The following is a 20,343-nucleotide window of genomic DNA, read 5'->3' on the forward strand; positions in this document are numbered from 1 at the left end:
TGATGGTGGGAGTTGGATTAAGAGCCAGAGTGGGAGGAGGACCTTAAGCATACTAGGAGCTCATCCCTTCTCGTTAGCCAGTACTTGCTCAGTTCTTGAAAGCAAGCGGGGGTAAGACCTAGCAGAAATATAGCATAAGCTGGGTCCCTGGAAGGAGAAGACTTCTAGCTAAGAATGTTGACAGGGTTTGGGGAAGGAACTGAAGACAGTTGAGCCTACTCCCCAGGTGTTCTTAGGACCAGTCCAGAGAACATCTCTGTATTTAGGAAGAAGGTCAAAATATAGTCAAAGATTAGCAGCAACCAGAATGGTATATTTGGTTGGAAAGAAACCAGGTTTAGGAAGTCTGAAAGGGGAAATAAGAGAAAGGAAACTTGGGGAGAAAATCAGCCTGTCTTCCTTAGTTCCAGTCTGACTCCATTTGGCTTTTCCTTTAGGCTGTTGGGGAGGTGGGGTGGAAAGGAGAGGGGAGGGGTCCCTCAGCTGGAAGGCTAAATAAAAATAGCATGGCAGAAGTGTTCTTTCTGGACAGTTTCACTGGACAATGCCAGTGTGGGGAGAGGATGAAAACTATTTTAATTTTGTGGCTTTGTGAATCGAGCTGGTGGAGAGGAGAGATGGGCTGATTTGTCCATCTCATTTCCTTGTGGAGGCAGCCAGGTGGGTTACAAGAGTTGGATATAGCCTTTAGGCAGAACTGCTCTGTATTAATGCAGTGTTCAGTTAACAAGGTGTTATTGATTTATTATTGTATTATTTAATTATTTAATTTTTCTGGGGGGCAGGTAATTAGGTTTATTTATTGAGGTACTGGGGATTGAACCCAGGGCCTCAAGCTCTACAACTTAAGCTATACCCTCCCCTCAATAAGATATTATTGAGCATCTCCTATGTACAAGGCATTGTACTAGACAATACTGATGGGGGACACAAATAGACAAAGACATACTCCCTTCCCTGAAGGAGCTTACAGTTCAGTAGGAAGAACAGGCGTATGCAGCATTGTAGTCCGCAGGAATAGGGGCTCTCAGGTCTTCCTGAACGTTAGAATTTTGCCCCAGCCGGACTGTATACTGTAGCACTCTGGTGGTGTAGCTAAGGATCATAGGCACAAAGGCTTAAAATTTATGGTGAAACATCTGGCATCATATCACATTGGATCTTCATCTGTAAAACGCTAGAGGATACTGTAAGGATCTAAAGAGATGACGTATTTAAAGTACCTGGTAGATAGTAACATTCAGTACATATTAGCTGCGATTATTATGATCCTTCTTATTTTCATGATTGTTATCGTTACACAGTGAGCTGTGGCCCAAGAGAGCACCAAAGTTCTGGAGTACAAAGGAGGAATCGATTATTTCCATATGCAGTGATTAGAGACTTAACAAAGGGGGATACCTTTGAACTAGGCCTTCCATGGGTTGGATTTTGATAGTCAGAGCTGGGGTATAAGGGAAGGGGGCATTCCAAGCAGAGGGAAATAGCTTGAGCAGAGGCAAGGAGGTGGGAAAGTACAGGCCAGGTGACTCACACTTCAGTTGACACCTAAGGTGGCTGGAGTGTAGGGGACCTGAAGGATACGGGGTGAGCGGGCAGCTCGGCCTATTTGCAGAGGTCTAAATCCTCCTATCTAAAACCATCCTATCAAGCCTGGACTTTAGTAGTTCTACCTCATGAGCATTCATAGTACTTCTATGGAGTAAAAAAAAATTATGGAAAGTTCCTCACACATACAGAAATAGAGTAGAGAGTCGTGTAAGGAACCTCTGTGTATCTATCACCCAGCTTCAACGGTTATCAACTATTAATCTTGCGTCATCTATCCCTTTACCCTCTACCTACCCCACCCTTTTATTCTGCTGGAGTATTGTGAAGCAAATATCCTTTTTGTTTGTTTGGGTTGTTTTTATTTTGGGGTTTTTTGTTGTTGTTTTTGTTAAGACCAGCATACCACTTCTCTGGCTAGAAAGAATCCTTTGAGACTGATTAAATTGGGAGCTGGAGCTTTGGGACTACGTACCCATAAAACAAATGACTCTTGGTTATGCAGTGAGCTCTTCCCTCCCTGCTCAGCACAACCTTATAAGGCTTGGATGATCAGATGGAGTTTGAAGAGCCCTTACGGTGAAAGACACGCCACAATGCTAGTGATGACTTGAGTCTGCTTTATTCTCAGGCCTCTGCTTCTAAATGTATTTATTTAAAAACAAGATCAGATCTCATTTCAAGCCAGCCCGTCTCACCAGTACGTGTTAGCCTCATCACAGCAGTGAGGGGGGATTCTGACTTGCTGTCAGATATTAGCTGTTGCTAGGACTCTCCTGCTAGATCATGGAGACTTAATGGGAACCCCCAAAAGGTAATAGAAACAGCCCCACTTCACTTTAAACTTGAAAGGCTTTCCAAAATAGGTATAAATGACCAAAGACCTCCCCTTAGCACTGTTAGACTAGCAGAAAGCCAGATTCATGCCCCAGCTCAACTTGAATTACACTCTTTCTTTGATGCTACACTGAGCAGCCCAGGTACTGAGAATTAAAATTCATGGTGACACACTTGGACTCCTATCACATCAAATAAAATATCATATGACGTATGTGTTTGGGGTATGCTGTATACCAGTTTCCTGAAATAGTAATTGTAAAAGCCCTGAAGGTGTAAAATGACCCAGAAATCCCCAGGGCTGGGTTGCTGTCTAGAGAGAGTTGGCCTGTCCTACCCACCCTCTGGGTGCCTTAAGTCTGGAGCTATTCCTGCATTCCCACAGTTTTCTGAACTTTTTTTTTTTTTTTTTTTAGAAAAATAGAACTTTGAGAAAGAAAAGGACTAACTTTAGACTAGGCAAGGGGTGGTTCCAATAGTGGTGGCAGCATTATGCTCTCCATCCAGACCGTCTAGACTTTAACACAGGCAGAGGAATGTATTCCGCCTGACCTTCCTATTTCACCTGCACATTTCTCTGCTTCCATCTGTGCAGTTGTTTCACCTTGCTTTCCATCTGGCTCTTCTCCTTTTCCTCCTCCTCTCCCCTCCCTTACCCCTCCCCTTTCCCCTCCCCCTCCCTCTCCTTCTCCTCCTCCTCCTTCTTTTTTAAGGCTTTTGGCTCCCATTGCTGCCATGGTCTCATGATTTAGAGCCTCCTTCTTCTCCTGTACAAAGACCCTCTCCCAAAAACACCATCTCCTCTTGCCTCCCACCCTGCAAACCCTATTTTAACTGTCTCTTTTCACCTTCCTTTTCTGGGGGAGAAGCTATCTGTGGGAAGGCTAGAGTTCCCCAGCTTCTGCTCTGGTATAGAGACTTTTCTTGGGATTAGATTTGATTAGAGACCCTTGGTCCCCCGCAAGCTCCCCTTTCCAAGGCATGGAGACCTTTGTCTTTCCCGTTCCTGGGCCATTGGGCAAAAAGGTCAGAGGTATATGGTCTGGTGTTCATCCTGGCTTCTCACACAGGGCATCACAGTGGTTCTTGGAGCCAGAGAGAGGTGTCGAGGACCATGTGTTCTCCAAGGGAGATGCTGTGGTGTGATGGGTAGGAGTGGGTGTCCCAATCTCTGCTCTGCAGACACGCCAGTTGTGCAGCCTGGGCAAGTTTCTGGCCTGTCCTGAGCCTTAGCACCTTTATCGATACAGTGAAGGTAAATAGATTACCTACCTCAGGAGTAAATGAGATCGTGTATAGGAAGTAACTAGTATGCCTGACTCATAGTAAAAGGTCAATAAGTGGTACTCATATTACTAATAAAATGGATCTGGAAGGTGGCATTAGTTTGAACAAAATCTTAAGGCAGATGCTTGGCATACCTGCCTTTATTGTCTAATTAGAGTCTCTTCCTAGTTGGGTTGGATAGAAGCCCATGCTTCATATTTTAACTTAGGACAAAGAACTGCAGAGAAACTCTAGAAAATCTACCCACTTGCCTATTTATGCCGAGGGCACTAGAGATGCCTGTTGGCTGTATAGCAAATGTTGCTGATTTGTGAGGTACTGTGATGTTGGTGTACTGTTTCAAAGAATTTAAAACTTCCAAAAAATAGTATGGTGTTACAGTGAAGAGCTTGGATTCTTACACCCAGCAATTTGTTCAGATTCAGAAATCACCACTCCACCTACTGGCTTTGTGGCCTTGAGCAAGTCACTGATTATCTCTGTGTCCGTGTGTCTGTGTCCGTGTCTTTGCCTGTAAAATGAGGACAGCAGTTGTATCTATGTGGTGGGGTTGGTGTGAGGTCTAAATGAATGATTACTCACAAGATGCTTAGAACAGTATTTGGCAAGTCGTTGGCACTCAATTGATGTTGTAATTATGATTATTTCTTTTAAGATTGCTTATCTATCACATCGTAGAATACCACTGACCAAATTTTCAAGCAATAGATTATTTGAAAATCTTGAGTATATATATTTGCATGCAAAGGCCACAAAACTTCCTCATGAGCAATGAGAGGGACAAGGTACATTATGCAGATAATTCTTAGAGTTTACTTTAAAAAATATATATATATATAACCATCAAGGAAGACTCTACATGGTCCAAGACCCCTTTGTCTTGCCCTCCCATTTAATAGTAAAATTGTTAATATTGGAAACATGCAACTAAGAAAATAAATGCAAAGCAAAGGAAAAAAATATAATTTACACATGGAAATATCTGCAGTAGTAAATGGACGTGCCTCTGATAAGCCTGTTAAAGGATGGCGAAGAGAAACCATCCTTTGTGGGGTATCTCCCATGTGCCACTACACTTGGTCTTTACAGACCCTTTTTATTAGACCCTATATGCTTTATAACTTTGCTAAGTGGATATTGTTATTTCCTCTTTACAGATGGGGAAATTAAAATTCAGGGATGTCACTTCCCTTGTCCTGGGAGAGGGGAGGGGATGCAGTGAGCAGGCACAGAGCCTAGATTTGACCCACATCTCTCTGACTTGTGCTCAGGCCAAGACACACTGCCAGACTTCTCAAGGTAGGGACCAGGTCTGATACATGCTTCCATCCCAGGGCGAGAGAAGGGGTTCAATCTATGTTTGTGGGATGAAGGAATTAAACAATTACTCCAGAATCGCTCTTTCCAGCTTCTTTATGATAACAATTCTTTTGTAGAACTCTGAAGCCAGAAAAAAACATCTATGGGAATGTTCAGAAGGGGAGTTTATTCAGAAAGGCATGTCAGTGTTTGAGAATTTCCAGTTAACTACTAAATTGTAGGGAAAGGAACCAAAGTATATGTTTTTTAGTTTGGTAGACTATAGAAAATATATTTTTCAATGCATTTGAGTGGGTTTTAAAAATCTGACAGCACTAGCTGATATATGATGTGCTAAATCTTATTTTGAAGATTTTTATTCTTTTTATGATTTAGTAAGTCTGTTTTCAAAAGGCTTGGCCTCTTTTGATTTGGTGGGGGTTGTATTCCTCGGGGTGAACTGATCTATTTCCTTCAAGACTTCTGGCCATCAAGTAGCATGCTGGAGGTAGGTGTCAGCGACATTTTCCCTCATCGTTTTTATTGCTAGGACTGAACAATTACCTAAAATACCAGAGAGGATTCACCTCTGATGGCTTGACAGGAACTCTAGGTCATTTATCAAGGAAAACCAGAAAATCAGAGAGGATATCAATTATCAATATAAAAGTGCACAAGAAACCAGCCCAAACTAATATTAATCATATTTAGTCATATGCTTGGTTTATGGCTAGAAGAACAAGCTAACAAAAGTCTCTTGGGAGAAAAAGGGAAAGGATATAAAAAACATTTAGAGTTGAGCAGAATGACATATGTGAGTAATAAAGGAGGTAAGAAATTGGGATGGGGATGTGGAGAGGATGGGGGACTGGTGAGAAGGAATTTTGAAAGAGAAGAAGAAACTTAGGAGCCCATGATTAAGCAGCAAATGTGCAGATTCAGGCAACTGAGGTCTTCGAAGTAATGTATTTTCTCACTGCATTTGGCTTGAAGCGTCTTATGTAATTGTGCTTTTTTGTGCACTTCTTACTCTTCTGGTTTGAAGCATCAGGCTTTCCTGGAGGGCTCTCTCCTCAGCTTCTCCTCCCTGGCCACACACAACCAGTTGAGACATCCTCTTTTAATTCCAGATGAGGTGCCCCTGGAGAGAGCTCTGTGAGACAAGACCTTTGTCGTTCCTCACTGTACCCCTGAGAACCGTGCTTGCCCACTCCATGTTTTATAGATTCTAAGGCACACTTTCCCCCACTAACATCTTAACATCTCAGAAATGGGATTGAATATTACAATTGATGACCTGTCAGTTTTAAATTGGCAATGTTTTCCCCTAGTGGTATGAAATAATAGCATCTTAACAATCAATAGTGATGTAGATTCAATGAACTGTGGAGGTAGGTGCCCCAAAATTATTTGTCGGATGAATGCATGCAATAACTTATCCTCCTGGTTCTAGTTCAGGTGAAAAAGAAATGCTTAAGGTTGGTTCTGGCTTGTGCATCAGCCACGGGCAAGGTGGAGTGGAGGGCTGGCTAGTGCTTGTCTTGGCTGAGCATTTTCCTGCTCTGAGCGTTCCCTTCAGCAGAGTCAATAGATGGCTTTGTTCATAATTTCAGGTGAAATGTTGAACCAATTAAGACATATTTCTGATAAGCCAGGTTTAAAATAATAAGCAGTGCTTTTGTCTTAATTATCCAGAAAATTGCTTAATGTTCAGCTTTGGATTGCATATCCATCAATATTTCTCTTGAAAATTCATGAACATACATACATTGGTAGAGAAACAATGGTTTCTCTCTCTCTCTCAATAGAACAAGCTGTAGATTTTATTAGGACAAAATTTGGGTTATTATAAATAAATCAGAATCTTTTTACCCATCATCATCACCAATATCATCATCCCTTAGAGAGGTTCCCAACCTACAGAAGAGACAAAACACATAGATAGGTACATTTCCTACACTTCAAATTTTATCATCCACCTTCAGGATATCAACTTGTTGTATAGGTAAATTTAACAGTGTTAACTGTGTGAAGAACTCTCCTGTTCTATAGTGTTCAGATATCAATATAGTTTGATTTTCTTTGAATGGAAAATTTGAATCTGATTCTGATACTGCAGCAGGCTCTGTTATGCTCATTGCTGTGTGAACACAGGAGAACCACGTAAACATTTTAAAATGTCAAAGCCTGAGGTGGGAAGAGAGGCAATATTTAGATATGGAGCATACGCTAGGATAAGGCCGTCACATGAAGGGTATCCAGATTATTAACTATATGTGAAATACTTTAGGCATCTCCATTACAGAGCCCTTTCAGGCCATGGTGTTTTTTAACTTCTGAATTTTCTGATGAATGTGTAAGGACAACAATGGTGTTTACACCATTGGCTTAGAGAAATATTTATATATTTGCCAGATAGCTTGACTTTCGAGAATATGTGACCTCATTGTGTATATACACATATAAAATATAATATATGAAGGCAAATTTGTATATCCCATGTAGAAATGTGGATACATACATTAAAGAAAATGAAAATAAACCAGAGCATTAAAAAAGTGCTCATGAGCCTATGGCATTTAACACATCTCAGTCATTTATGCAGTATTTGATATAAACTTCAAAAACATAATTTGATGTTTATATGTGAATACATAAAAATAAATAACATGGAAAAATAAAATTGTCGTGAAACTTTCATTTTTTCCTTAGCATTTTTATTTTTAAACAATGTTCTGACTGTCATCAAAGCAGCCAAGTTGAAAACTGAGCTGCATCAGTGGAGACAGCCGGTCTTGGTAATTCAAACCCAAAGGACCTCTTCTCGAGGGATATATTCCCTGGTGTATTTGCTCTGAATAGTTTCCTATACCTCTGATTTATTCTTTTGTGTACCCTGCATGAAGACAATATCTATAATTCAATGCAATGTCTATAAAGATTGAAAACCTTTTTTAAAAATCTGGGTATTTAGTGTCATGGACTTACTGTCATCTCAGTAAGTGTAATTAATATGAGAGTAGGTGGTTATAGGGTGTGTATGTGACCCAGATTTTGAAGACATTTGTCTGTCAATCAATGTGCATTATTGAGTGCCTACTGTCTCCCCAGTGCTGTGCTTAAAAGGCAGGTGTTGCAGTGAAAACAAAGTATAAAATGTGGGTCCTTCTCACAAGGAGTTTACACACAAACTGCACTGATATGAACGATAAACTTCCAGTGTATATTGAAGTGTCCAGTGAGGTGGTATGGTGCTTAGAGATTAGAAATACATATTAAAGTATTACAGGCATAGAAAGGAAGTAAAGGGTCATTCAGGGGGAAGAGAAGGTGGGGCTGCAGTCATCAGAAATAGATCCTCAGAGGAGATGGGGCCTGGGCTGGTCCTTGTTGGGCGGATGGGGAATGGAAGTGTATCTTGGAGAAAGGGAAGACTGTTGGTGGAATGATGGGAGGGAGGTGAGCAGGGAGCCTTTGGGGGGGCCAGTTGAAACACCACCTGGACTAGCATCATTTTGTGAGTGGTGAGAATAGATTTAACTCAGCAGGTTGTGGTCAGATAATAAAAGCAATGAGAGCCAGGCAGCTAATTCTACATTTGGTGTTTTAGGTTGTGGGGGTCCTTATTAGGTATCTGAGTCAGGAAGTATTATTATGAAAGCAGTGCTTTCACAGCTTGAAGCGGCAAGACTTCTAGAAGGCGGTTAGGATGGCCCGGGCACACTGTGATGAGGATGAATGTTCTCACAGCTGGAAAGGCAAGAAGGAGACTGCAAATGACTGTCCAAAAATATTGGCCATCAAGTTCTTATGACCATGTTAATATAAATAACTGGCAAGGATTTCATCTCAAGCCAATTTTCTTGTAAATTTAGATTTTTGGATAAGAGTCTTAACTGAGTAAGTAGCTAGTTGTGTGCAATGAGAAAAACTGAGGTCAAAGTAGAAGCAGGAAACTGAATTGTGATCCACATCGATTCAAAGATCAGTGTGATTTAATTGTAAAAATACAAACAAAGGGGGAAAAGGCTCTTAAATTTGTATCAGAGAGGGATAGAATCTCCCTTAACAAGAGTGCAGTAAACCCTCAGAGAGCAGCACAGAGGCAGTGTGGAGTGTGTGCCCTGAAGTCACACTGACTTGGTCCTCTTCCTGGCTGTGTGGTGATTAGTTTTGTGGCCTTGGGAAGGTCAGTTTTTACATCTGTAAAACAGGAATACTAGCTGTATATGCCATTTAGAGATGCCGTAAAAGCTAAGTGAGATAATTCATATAAAGTGCATAGCATATAATAAGCACTCAATAAGAGGTAACTAATATAGAGGAATAAAGCCCCTTTTTTTGTATTCAGCTTTTAAGAGAAAGAAGGAAATGCCCATAGACAAAACTTACATGAGTATGTATGTATGCATGCATGCCTGTATTTATTTATTATTTTTTTAAACATTTTTTATTGAGTTATAGTCATTTTACAATATTGTGTCAAATTCCAGTATAGAGCACAATTTTTCAGTTATATATGAACATACATATATTCATTGTCACATTTTTTTTGCTGTGAGCTACCACAAGATCTTGTATATATTTCCCTGTGCTATACCGTAAAATCTTGTTTATCTATTCTACATATGCCTGTCAGTATCTACAAATTTTGAACTCCCAGTCTGTCCCTTCCCACCCCTCACCCCTTGGCAACCACAAGTTTGTATTCTATTACATGAGTATTTAGATTCATTGTTTTTTAAAAATGAAGAGAAAAATCTTATGACATGTAGCTTTTGATTATGTGGACTTAGCTTACTCTTTACATCTTGCTTGTGTACAGGATTCTAGAAGGACAACTGGTATTTATTTAGTAATGACCCTGAAGATTTTCAAAAGATCTGCATCAAGGAAAAAACATCTTATTGAATTTACTATGTTTACTAAGATTAGACTAATATAAAATGGTTTGGGATGAAAACAAGTCTCACACAAAAGGCTTTGCTGGTTAATCCCCCAAATTAAATTTCTTATAATCTCACATTCTCTGATTTTCCTCATTACCTGACTATTTAAAATTACACTTTTCTTTTGGAAGTGTACACCATCACACACTTATTTGGCCATCTTCTTTGTTCATATGCTGATAAGTTTAGAAATCAGTTAGGCACTTAATTATTGATTTGATAAATCAGTTTTCCTTTGGTCTGATTTAGTTGTTTGGAATGCATTTGGGACTTATTACAGTTGTAAAAATGAAAAAAAAAAGTAACAAAAGTCTAAAATAATGTGAGCAAAATGTCATTAGGTGAACAGGATAAAGCTAGAGAGCATCTCTCTTGGTTAGAACTCTTTGAAATTGTTAGGCTGCCTCTCCCCTACACAGATTTTCAAGGTCATGTTCAAGATTAAAATGAGCTGTGGGACAATAAATTGCCCATTATAGCAGAAAAACATGCAAACAGAAAATGAGACCTAATGTCTTTCTGCATGCCCTGATTTTTTTTTCTTTCTGAGCCTCACACACCTATTTAGTCTAATTTAGTTTTAGCTCTAGTTATGGTTTCTAAAATTACAACGTGTGTGAGGTTTGGAATTTTTTTCTTCCAACAGGAATTAGAGTGTATAATACTTTTCTCTCCTCCTTGGGGGAATGTAAGAATCACATAGTGATTCTACTCTCTGTGCTGTGTGGATGCCTCTCACAGGGCCCATGATGGGAATGGTTCCTCCCAGAATCAGCAGCCCCATAGCCTTGCATCTAGACTGACTTTCATGTCATCAAAGTGTTAGCCCCAGCAAGCGAGGAAAGTACAATAATGTCTTTTTTAGATTGTGAAACTAACCATACAAAATTATTTTTAGACTTGAAAGTACAACTTAAAAAAATGTGGTTGAATCCACTGTGCTTTTTTTTTTTTAATGACCACAATACATGGGTCATTTTAAGTTTTAAGTTTTTAAGTTTTATTTTTAAGTTTTAATTTTTAAGTTTTAAGTTTTCTATTGCAAGAAAGAAATGACAGGACTGTTAAGGATGCTGATGGTTAGAGCAAGAAACCTGGGAATAGACGAAGGTTCTGGAATCAGTTTTCCTTCACTCTCAGCTGCCACCATCACCATTTCTTTGGCTTATCCTGACTATGTATTAGCATCTCTTAACTGTTTCCATAAATTAAGTAGAGAACTTTATGCAAGTGCCACACACAATCATGCTTTCCTCAAAGCCCATGTCATTAATTCCTTCTATTATTCAGTCAGCAAGCTTTTATTGAGTGCCGACGATGTACAGGGCACAAGATTACCTTGCGTGGGTATGGCGTGGACTACAGAATTCCACCCCTGGTTTTTGTAAGATCTTTGTACGTTTACTTTATATGTATATACTGTATAGATACAGCCATACACAGGTCTGTACAAAATCATCTTACTAAAGGCTTTGATTAGGTGCTCAAGAAATACCAACTGTATGAATGAATGAACAAACCCTATGGCGTCAGTCCCTGTTGGCATTTCTCCACAGCCAGCTCAGACTCTGAGGTCTCTCCTGGGTCTAGGGAGTTGTCTGGAATGTCTGGAATGCGGCAGCGTTGGCCGAGTGGAGTTCCTCTCTGACACATTTCTGAGTTGTCCAGTTTCTTGGGCAGAATGAGTAGTGGCAGAAGGCATAGAAGCCACCTATGGGCTCTGAGAACCATCTGGGGCTCCCTCCCTAAATGATGGCACACCCCATCCTCTCCCCCAATCCCAATCACCCAGGTTTTTTCCCCAAACCAGAGAGTAGGGCCTGGAAAACATTTCCTCCAAATTGCATTCAGCACCCCATATTCACAGTTATGTTTGAATTTAGCTACTAGAGGCGGTATCAGATGTAGTACTCAAGACATTAGATTTAAAAATATGTATTTTTCATTCTTTTCGAACTATTTAGATTAAAATTTTAAACAAACAAATTACTTTGGAATCATGACTATATTCCTAGGTTTGCATGAGACACTCGTTCTAGCCAGTCTAGGATGGCAAGCAGAGCTCCCAGAAAATCCTCCTCCCCTCTTCCAGCTCCCTCTGTCTCTCAGGTGATTTTCACACAAAACATCAGTGAGTCCAAGATGTAGTTTTCTCTGGAACATTCATTCTGCTGAATTGGCCCCATAGAATTACTACACTTCTTTTTGAAATAGAACTATGCAAAGTCTTGAATTTTATTACAGAATTTAATACCAATAATTACTTAAAATTTAATGAATTTCACTACTGACTTAATTGCTTTTGAGTTGTTCCACTTAACTTATTAAAGAGAAGCAAGGACATATTCATTTAATAAGCAGCAGAAGTCTTGCCCTCACATCTGACTACATTCTCTTTTCAATTAATCAATTATAGTCCAATGGTGTGTAATTACACATTAAGAAAGTTATTGGATAGTGCAGCACGCCTGTCCCGGGAGGCTCATGAATACACTAATATAACACACCTGTAATGACCTGAGCTCAGTTCTGTAAATTACACTCATTTCTCTCCCTCTCTTTCTCTGTCTTTGCTAAATTATGATGAAAGCCATTACCGTTAACTTTTTGAGTCACATTTAGTCAATGTGATACAGAGAAGGAAAGTGAAAAAGAAAGACTGAAAGAAAAGTAAAGATGGAAGAAAAAGACTTTCTCTCCAAGTATGAGTAAGCTGCCTTTTGAAAGTAGCTTCCTGAGTTCTGGTCCTGACCCAGGAGCCATTGCAGCATTTCTGAGGAGCGGTGATTGTCCATCAAAACCGGGTCTAGTGAATCCTACTAAATACTTGAGAAAATCAGACTAGCATTATTTGAACTCAAATAGTGTCGTGTTTCTCAGCTTCCTTCAATCTCCTGATGAGAGAAATAGGAAAACCTTTTGAAATCACATTCAGGCAAATTTGCTTGGCTTGTTTCAAATCAAACCAAAGTCTGGAACTGATCCCCATGCAGGAGCGCTAAGCCTCTGCATAGCAACTAAGCCGCGTTAAAAAAAAAAAAAAAAGAAAGAAAGAAAGAAAGAAAAGAAAAGAAGAAAAAAGAACCCACTAAAAACGCGGCACAAAGAGCAAATTTTACTACATTCATGGCCTAAAGGCTCTGGTTATGTGAAAGGGTCTATTCCAGTGTGTCCTTCTGATTTATGCTAAATCAGTAAAACCCAACAAGAACCTCTTAATCCAAATTATATAGTCGGAGACATTCTAAATGCCTAAACCAACCAAGTGATTTTAAGCAAATGCCCTGTTAAAATAGGCTTTTGATGCCTGTACAACTCCAACTCAAGAAGCAATCTGTTGACATTTTCGGCAAATGCTATCTTCGTCTGAGACAGAGGCAGCCGTGGCTTCTTCAGAGTATTTTTCAGAGTGAGGTAATTCTTCTCCCCTTCCCTCCCTCCTCCCCTACAGAAAACCCTGCTTCTGTTATCCCCTCATTGAGGTACTGACAAGGTCAAGTCTACTGTGATTAATGGCTGTCCATCAGGATAGAAAGAAGGATACGTTGGTACTCAGCTAGCAGATGCTCATGAACATGCAAATGAATGTGGTGAGCTCTTTGGTAGGGAAGGATTTGCTTTGTTGATGTTTTTAACTCTACAGCCAATTTTGGGCATTTTGTGCACTGTTTTCCCTGCTTACCGCCACTGCCGTACATACTCCAGAGTCACTTGGGCAAAGCCTGTCTCTCCGAGTGACTCCTCGGAATTCCTGAGACCCTGCTGGCCCAGAACAGAGGATGGGTGTCAGCAGCAGAGGCACCCCGTGTATTTTCAGGGTGTGTCCTTTCCTGCCACTCCTGGCCTGTCGGGACAAACGTCTCTGCCGAAGGGGCTGTCTTCCTGTGTGGGCTCCATTTGTGGCATCTCATGGGCCTCCATGGGGTTGAATTGTAAATAGTGGCCACCACATAAAACATGCCATCTGTACCCCTGTGGGTAGTAGGATGGAACACAAAAAAGATTTATTCCAGGAATATGAACTGATGTTTACAGACATGCCAGGGCTTGCTTTGAAAACATAGTGGAAAACTGTCTCAAAAGCAGTTTAAGTACCATGTAATAGAAGCCTGAAAAAAGTGCTATAGGAGCATGAAGGAAACCTCTGTGCCCGGAGAGATGCAGTAAGCTGCTATGTCCACACCAGTCCCCTTTGCCCGGAGGTATGAGCTACCATGAGGGAAGGCAGGGCCGGAAAGCAGAGGGTGCCTGTGGCACTCATGCTTTGGGGGCCTAGAGTCCCCCCAACCCACAACCCTCAACTCCTGTTATAATTCCTTACAAACAGGAGGGTACAGAGAGAAGTTTGGATTGAGCAAGTCAGATTGCCATGGGAAAGTTTCCTTATTTGCTGGGCTGGGATTCAGGGCTGTGTTGGGGGGCATCCTTTTGCTGGGGGCATCATACCCGCAGGCAGGCAGAGGCACCCTGGCTATCAGAGGGATGATCACATATCCCAGGATTTGCACAACCTTCCCAACTTCATCTGTTTTCATAAATCACTGGTCCTCAAATGAGTTCAGGGTCTCTTTTGAGAACATCATGAATTATTGTCCTATTTAATCCCCGTTGTGTGAACCATCTATAATACACATATACGATATAAAGTCATAAACAGTTTAACAAATATACACTCAGGCTAACTAAGCAGGACTGACTGTTTCTTGTTTCCCATTCATATTCCGTTACTACTTGCCTGTTGAATTTTTCATCTTTGAATGCTTCCTAGCAGATACAGCAGCCTTGGTCCGTGAGATAAGTCCTTTCCTATTGAATTTGGGTAATTATTGTTTATGCATGCTGTGGTTACTGTCTTGTGATGTGAGTTTATTTCCCTGCTCATCCTGTCCTGGAGATCTAGCCACTCCGTTTACAAAGAGACTGGGATCTCACCTGAAGAGAGTGGTGTCTCATATTTCTAAACTCAACCCCACACCTCTACCCCAACCTGGGGTACCACCTATTTCCCCTTCCCTTCTCCTTCCTTAGGAAACCAAGAAGGGTGAGAGCAACATACAGGCAGACTTTCTTGGCTTTCACTATGGGCTGGCTGCCTATGAGGGCACCCCCTAGTGGTTGGGGTGTAATAGCACCCTCCAAGTCAGCCCTGAAGTTGTGTCTGGACCCATGTCTTAGACCCGTGTAATAGAAACCTGAAAAAAGTGCTACAGAAGCATGAAGGAAACCTCTATGCCCAGAGAGAAGCACCAGTTTGGTCTGCAGATTGTGCCAGCACTTTGGGACCCATGAGTTTGATATTTTAGATTCTCTGAACCAGACTCTGGTATATGTGTGTGTGTTCTCATGTGGGCGTGTGTGTGCATGCAACAACTTTTCCTGAAGCTTTGAGTCAGTGAGGGCTTTTATATCACAGAACTGTGAAAAGCTTAAATATGACATTCCAGTTCATAAAGGTTTTCAGCCATCTGCCCCCAGGAATTTCTCCCCGGCCACATTTCTCCACAGGTTCCAGTCACCTGTCAGCCTGCTCAGAGCCATCTTCCCCACCTCCCATTTCCTTCTGTCACCTTTCTGCCTGTTCATGCCCTGTGCTCACATTTCCATTGACTTTTTAATGCTGGACAGACGAGCCGTTACCCAGGCTGACTTCGTGCTTCCTGTATTCTCTGGGTACCTCTCCCTTTTGTTCTCGCATCTTATATATTATAATACCTTGTTTTGAAGTCCCAGTGGGATTGAAGCAAGTCAAAGGAGGGCTGATGCTTATGCTGGTACAGCTGTCATTTACAGACAGATGAGGGGCCAGCACGGCTGAAGTGGGGGTCCCCAGAGGTGGTGAAGCTGAGGGGTCACTGCCTCTTGCTCAGTAAGCTGCCCTTCTCCTACCAGAGATTCTCCTGCCATGGCTAAATCCTGAAGGCTTCTAATTAAAGCTGAGGAAAATATATAGGAGAAAAACATACATTTGCAAAATCAGAGCGTTCACGTTTCTCCTCAGTGGTCTGGGAGAAAACAAAAGTGATTTGATTGCAGTCGTAGCTCCAGCTGGTCCAGCTCACAGGCAGACCGTGTGTCCTTGGGAGCTGAATTTGAAACACACCACCATCAGTCTCCGAGAATGTCCCAGGAGGTGTGAAGCTTCAGCATCCTGGAGTGGCTCCCAGACTGCCTCTGGCTCCAGGAAGCAAACCCAAATCTTTCCTCAGACCATAGGCCCTGGTTTGGGGTTCAGAAGTTATGGTCCCCTTGACTATGGGCGGGCCCTCCAACTGCATGTTGTTCAGAGCCCCTCACTATCAAAATGTGGCCTGCCCACCCGCAGCGTGGACCCCACCGGGGCCTCTGGCGGGAGTGCAGATTCTCAGGCTCCACCCAGCCTTCCTGAATCAGAACTGCAGTTTAACTAGACCCCCGGGGAGTCATGTGCACACTAGAGTTTGACAAGCTCTGGGCTAGAGTAGGATACTCGATTTTTATCCTGTAAATTTGGGTCTGCTTCAGCGGCTCCTTAGCATTATAGGAGATGTGCCCACAACACACGCACTTAAAAATTCACACCCCACACTCCTTCCCCCGCTGGAATCTCTTACACAGCCAATGAGAAATTTATCACGTACAACAGATAGTGCTGAGAGAGTGTCTTGCTGGGAGTCTCTGGAAGGAGCAGGTCAGGGCTGGTGAAGCTACTGGGGATGGGGACACAGCCTCGGGAGAACGCAGCCCACTGCTTTACTGCCTCTGCATATCTGAAGTCTGAGTCTTAGGGCTTCAGTTTAGGAAGAACAGGTGAGGCAGCTAGTGGGAAACTGAATCCCAAAACTGCTTCTGGTGCCTGGAAGTTGGGCTTTGTTGTTTAATCCCTGGGTGGAAAGAGAGGGTTCCTACCTGGCTCTGCCGGGTGGGATGGGAGGTTGGGTCCACAGGCTAGGCAGAGTGAGGATGAGGGGGTAGGGCCTGCACCAAGATTCACCCCCTTGTTTTCTGCCTGGAGGGCCAGGAGAGGCTGGACTTGGCTGGCTTCCCGCAGCTCAGGCTGATGAAAGTGCCATGGGAAGGATAGTGTGGGGCATCCCAGTCTGCTGCGTGACTTCAAAGTAGCTGTCCGCGGTGGTGCCCAGCTGGGGTTGAGCACCACCCCCGTGCCTCCCTCCCCTCCCCACTGTGTGCGCTGAACAGGTGAGGGAGCTTAGCACATGGCAGACTGGGAGGCCTTGGGTTTCTCCTAGTCTGGGGACAGAGTCTGTTGTCCACCCCCAAGAAGGGGGACCGGGGAGAAGGTATGTGTGACAAGGGATTAGGGCCAGTGAGCATTTGACCTTAACTCCAGTCCTGGGGATGTGCTCTGGGTGATGTTATTAATATGGCTACTGTACATTTTCCAGGACACCTGGTTTCAAATGTTCTGCCTGTTGTCACTATAAATCATCTAGATGACTTGGGGCTCCAGCTATACGTCCCAGTCTGCTTTACACTGGCAGAACAAATATAGGTCAGATCATGTGTCCTGATTATTTTTTGTGGACAATTGGTGACAATTTATTGCACAACAGGAAGTGAGCAGGTAAAGGATCATGTGTGTGGCCATCTGGAATTCCTGGGACAGGCTGAATATAAAATTGCTGGCCTGTTATCATTAGACTCCCAAGGAACACTGGTGCCCCTCCAAGCTGGACCCTCCTGTTCTGCTGCTGATGTCAAATACTGGCATGGTTGCAAAAAAAATTAAGTCAATGAATATAACATTTTCCATTTAAGAGTTTTTCTAATTTTTCTTAAGCATTTGGTACCTGGTACGTATTGTAGCAAGCATATGCCAGCACTTGACAAACTGAAGAAGCAATAGGAAAAAATTCATACTGAGGAACTCAAGAAGAGCTGAGCCTGTGAAGTTCAGCAGCCTTTTGTGTGCAGATGGGCAATGTGTAACTTGGAGCTGGGTTTTCTTGATTTTGTGTGTACAGTATAGTCAGTATAATCATATTTTTTGGTATAACATTGTTTTCAGTTCAAATAATAGAATTAATCATATGAGCATTTATGTTGTCCTCTGACCAGATGTGAGGGACTCTGTATCAGTCAGGACCCTAACAGTGGCTGGAGCTTTGGACCTCTTTACGGGGCCAGCTGGAGAGAGGTGGGTTGGTTTGTAGCCACAAATGTGCTGTGATTTGAGGGGCTACTCAAGTGGAAGGGATAGGCCACCCACTTACCTGAAATTCTACCATCAGAGGATGTTTTCTTTGGGTTTTGACGCTCTCTAAGGTAAAAGACTTGGTGTGACATTTTGGGTTTTATGTGCCTGTATCAAAGAAGGATAGATAAGCAAGGGGGAGACAGACTGATGAAGGAGAAGCTGGAACGAACATCTTACCTCTCACACCTCGTAGTGTGTTCAGAACTGGGCTTGCCTCTTCCTCGACTGCCCAGGGGTGCAAAGTGCTGTCCACGATCTGGTTGGGAATTTTGTGCTGTTGCTTCCCTTCACCTCGGTTGTTCCTAAACGGTGAGCCCTGGGCTGGGGCATGAGGATTGGGGAAAGGGAGGGTGCTGTTTGGGTACTTTATAGAGGCATAAGATCCCAGTCCTTTTCTGGGAAGGATGATCTTTTCGTTCTGAAATTGTCTTTCAGTTGTGTGGTACTTAAATGTCTTTTTTCTTTTCAAATGAAACTGCAGTGATAATAAATAGTAGTTTTTAAAAAGTCTTGAGGCAAAAATAATTCAAGACAGTGACATAGGGTGGTAAGCTTAAAAGCTGCTCTTGAGTTTTCACTGATTGTGGAATCCAAAGCCAGGGAAATACTTAGTACCCAATGACCTCACTATGACATGGCCATCTCTTTTAAAGTGAAAGTTTTACATTTCCAAGGGTTTTCCATCAGATACTATATGCAAAGCCTTTAGGAGATGAGTTAAGAAACAAACACTGCCTTCAAGAAGCTAAGAGTCTAGGACAGACATGATAAGAACTCAAGTGATATCAGAAAGTACAGTGACCTGAGCTTTGAGTAGGAGAAAAGTACCAAAGAGGGGTCCCAAAAAGGAACAAGTTACATCTAATCAGGGAAAGAGAATCAGGTGAGTCTGTTAGATTTAGTGTCAGAAAGCTCCTTAGGCTGACACAGAAACAAGGGATATCCATCACTTTTGATCTGTTCTTTAGTCCCCCTCCCCAAAGAAAAACCTAGGGGATATCATCCTTGCCCCCCAGCTATTCACTTCCTAATCTGCTGCTCTCAGTGTTTCATGAAAAGTGAGGCCAGACTGTCCCTTAGACCTATGATGTCAACAGGTTTTTGATTACACACTCCACCAGTTTAAAAAAAAAAATTAGATGCCCTAATATTTTCTTCCAACACTTCAGAAGATTGTCTTTGCACCCTCTTGGGTACCCCATCCCACCTCAGAGATCAACACACTAGAGAAATGCACACAGGCTGTTGAAGGAGACTGGATTTTATAGGACTAGCTCCTCTAGATAAGAAAAGCCTCAAGATGTATACTGGTAGGCTCCACACCCTATTCCTGAGCAAATCTCAGAATACGTTGATGTTTATGGACAGTAGAGAGACACTGCAGAACGACCGTGGGGCACCATGCTGAGATTCTTTGTCCTAATTCAACTCCTAGTGCAGAATTTGTATTTAATGTGTAGGTAGTTGATACCTTCCCCAGGATATCTCTGCTTGGTCCCAAGGAGTTTCCAGGCTGGAGTCGTACGTGGTGTTAGCAGCCCTGGTTAGCGGGGTCATCTTGCCCGCTGAGCTCATTAGGCATTAGGAATCCCAGGTAGCAGAGGGAGGACAGAGGTCCTGGGACGGGGAAGCCCTGCAACCTCCACATCACCACTATCTGTGGGGAGGACTAAACTGGGAGGGAAACACTGTTAGGACTGATTGTGTTAGGTCACAGCCTTACTTAGCATTCCCAGGTCTCCATCCTCTGGTGCTCTTTGACCCATTCCTGACCAAGGGTTTCAAGTTCTGTGAGCCATCTCCCCCAACCCCGATTATAAACACACATCTCCAATTTCCATAAGCCAAGTTGGGGCCCACAGAGGTATCATGTCATAGGAGTTCATTTGCAGAGCCTTCTTCTTAGTCACATCTCCTTTCCCAATTGAAAGCCGCCTGTCCTGCTTCTCAGGCTGTGTGCTCTAGGGGAACCTGTGAGAAGGCACCCACGCTTCAGCACACCTCTGCCAGGCACCTGCTGTGGCTTAGGTACTTGGGGAAAGCTGGGAGCAGGAGGGGGGTGAGACAACCCTCCCTTCCCATGGGGCTTGTTTGGTCCAGAGCTGCCTAGGGTCCCCCAGAGCAGGGCAGCCGGGTCAGGACTGCAGAGCTGGCCCATCTCCCTTTCTGGGGGAGAAGGAGCCATATCACCTCTATGCATTGTCTCCTGTGAAACGTTTCACAGTCGAA

The 20,343-nt window shown here is 42.7% G+C and overlaps 1 protein-coding gene and 1 long non-coding RNA gene across 3 annotated transcripts in view; one reads left to right on the plus strand and one right to left on the minus strand.

Moving 5' to 3' along the window:
* SOBP (sine oculis binding protein homolog) overlaps positions 1-20,343 on the plus strand; it is a 157,699-nt gene that overhangs the window by 91,756 nt on the left and 45,600 nt on the right. The gene's annotated exons all lie outside the window — the stretch shown is intronic.
* On the minus strand, positions 2,053-19,836 carry LOC116665316. Its single transcript, XR_004321878.1, has 3 exons — positions 19,423-19,836; positions 18,173-18,177; positions 2,053-2,064 (listed from the first exon to the last, which is right to left on the minus strand). It is a non-coding gene; the product is annotated as an uncharacterized LOC116665316 (long non-coding RNA).

Source organism: Camelus ferus, chromosome 8 (assembly GCF_009834535.1).
Source record: "Camelus ferus isolate YT-003-E chromosome 8, BCGSAC_Cfer_1.0, whole genome shotgun sequence".
Lineage (NCBI taxonomy): Eukaryota > Metazoa > Chordata > Mammalia > Artiodactyla > Camelidae > Camelus > Camelus ferus.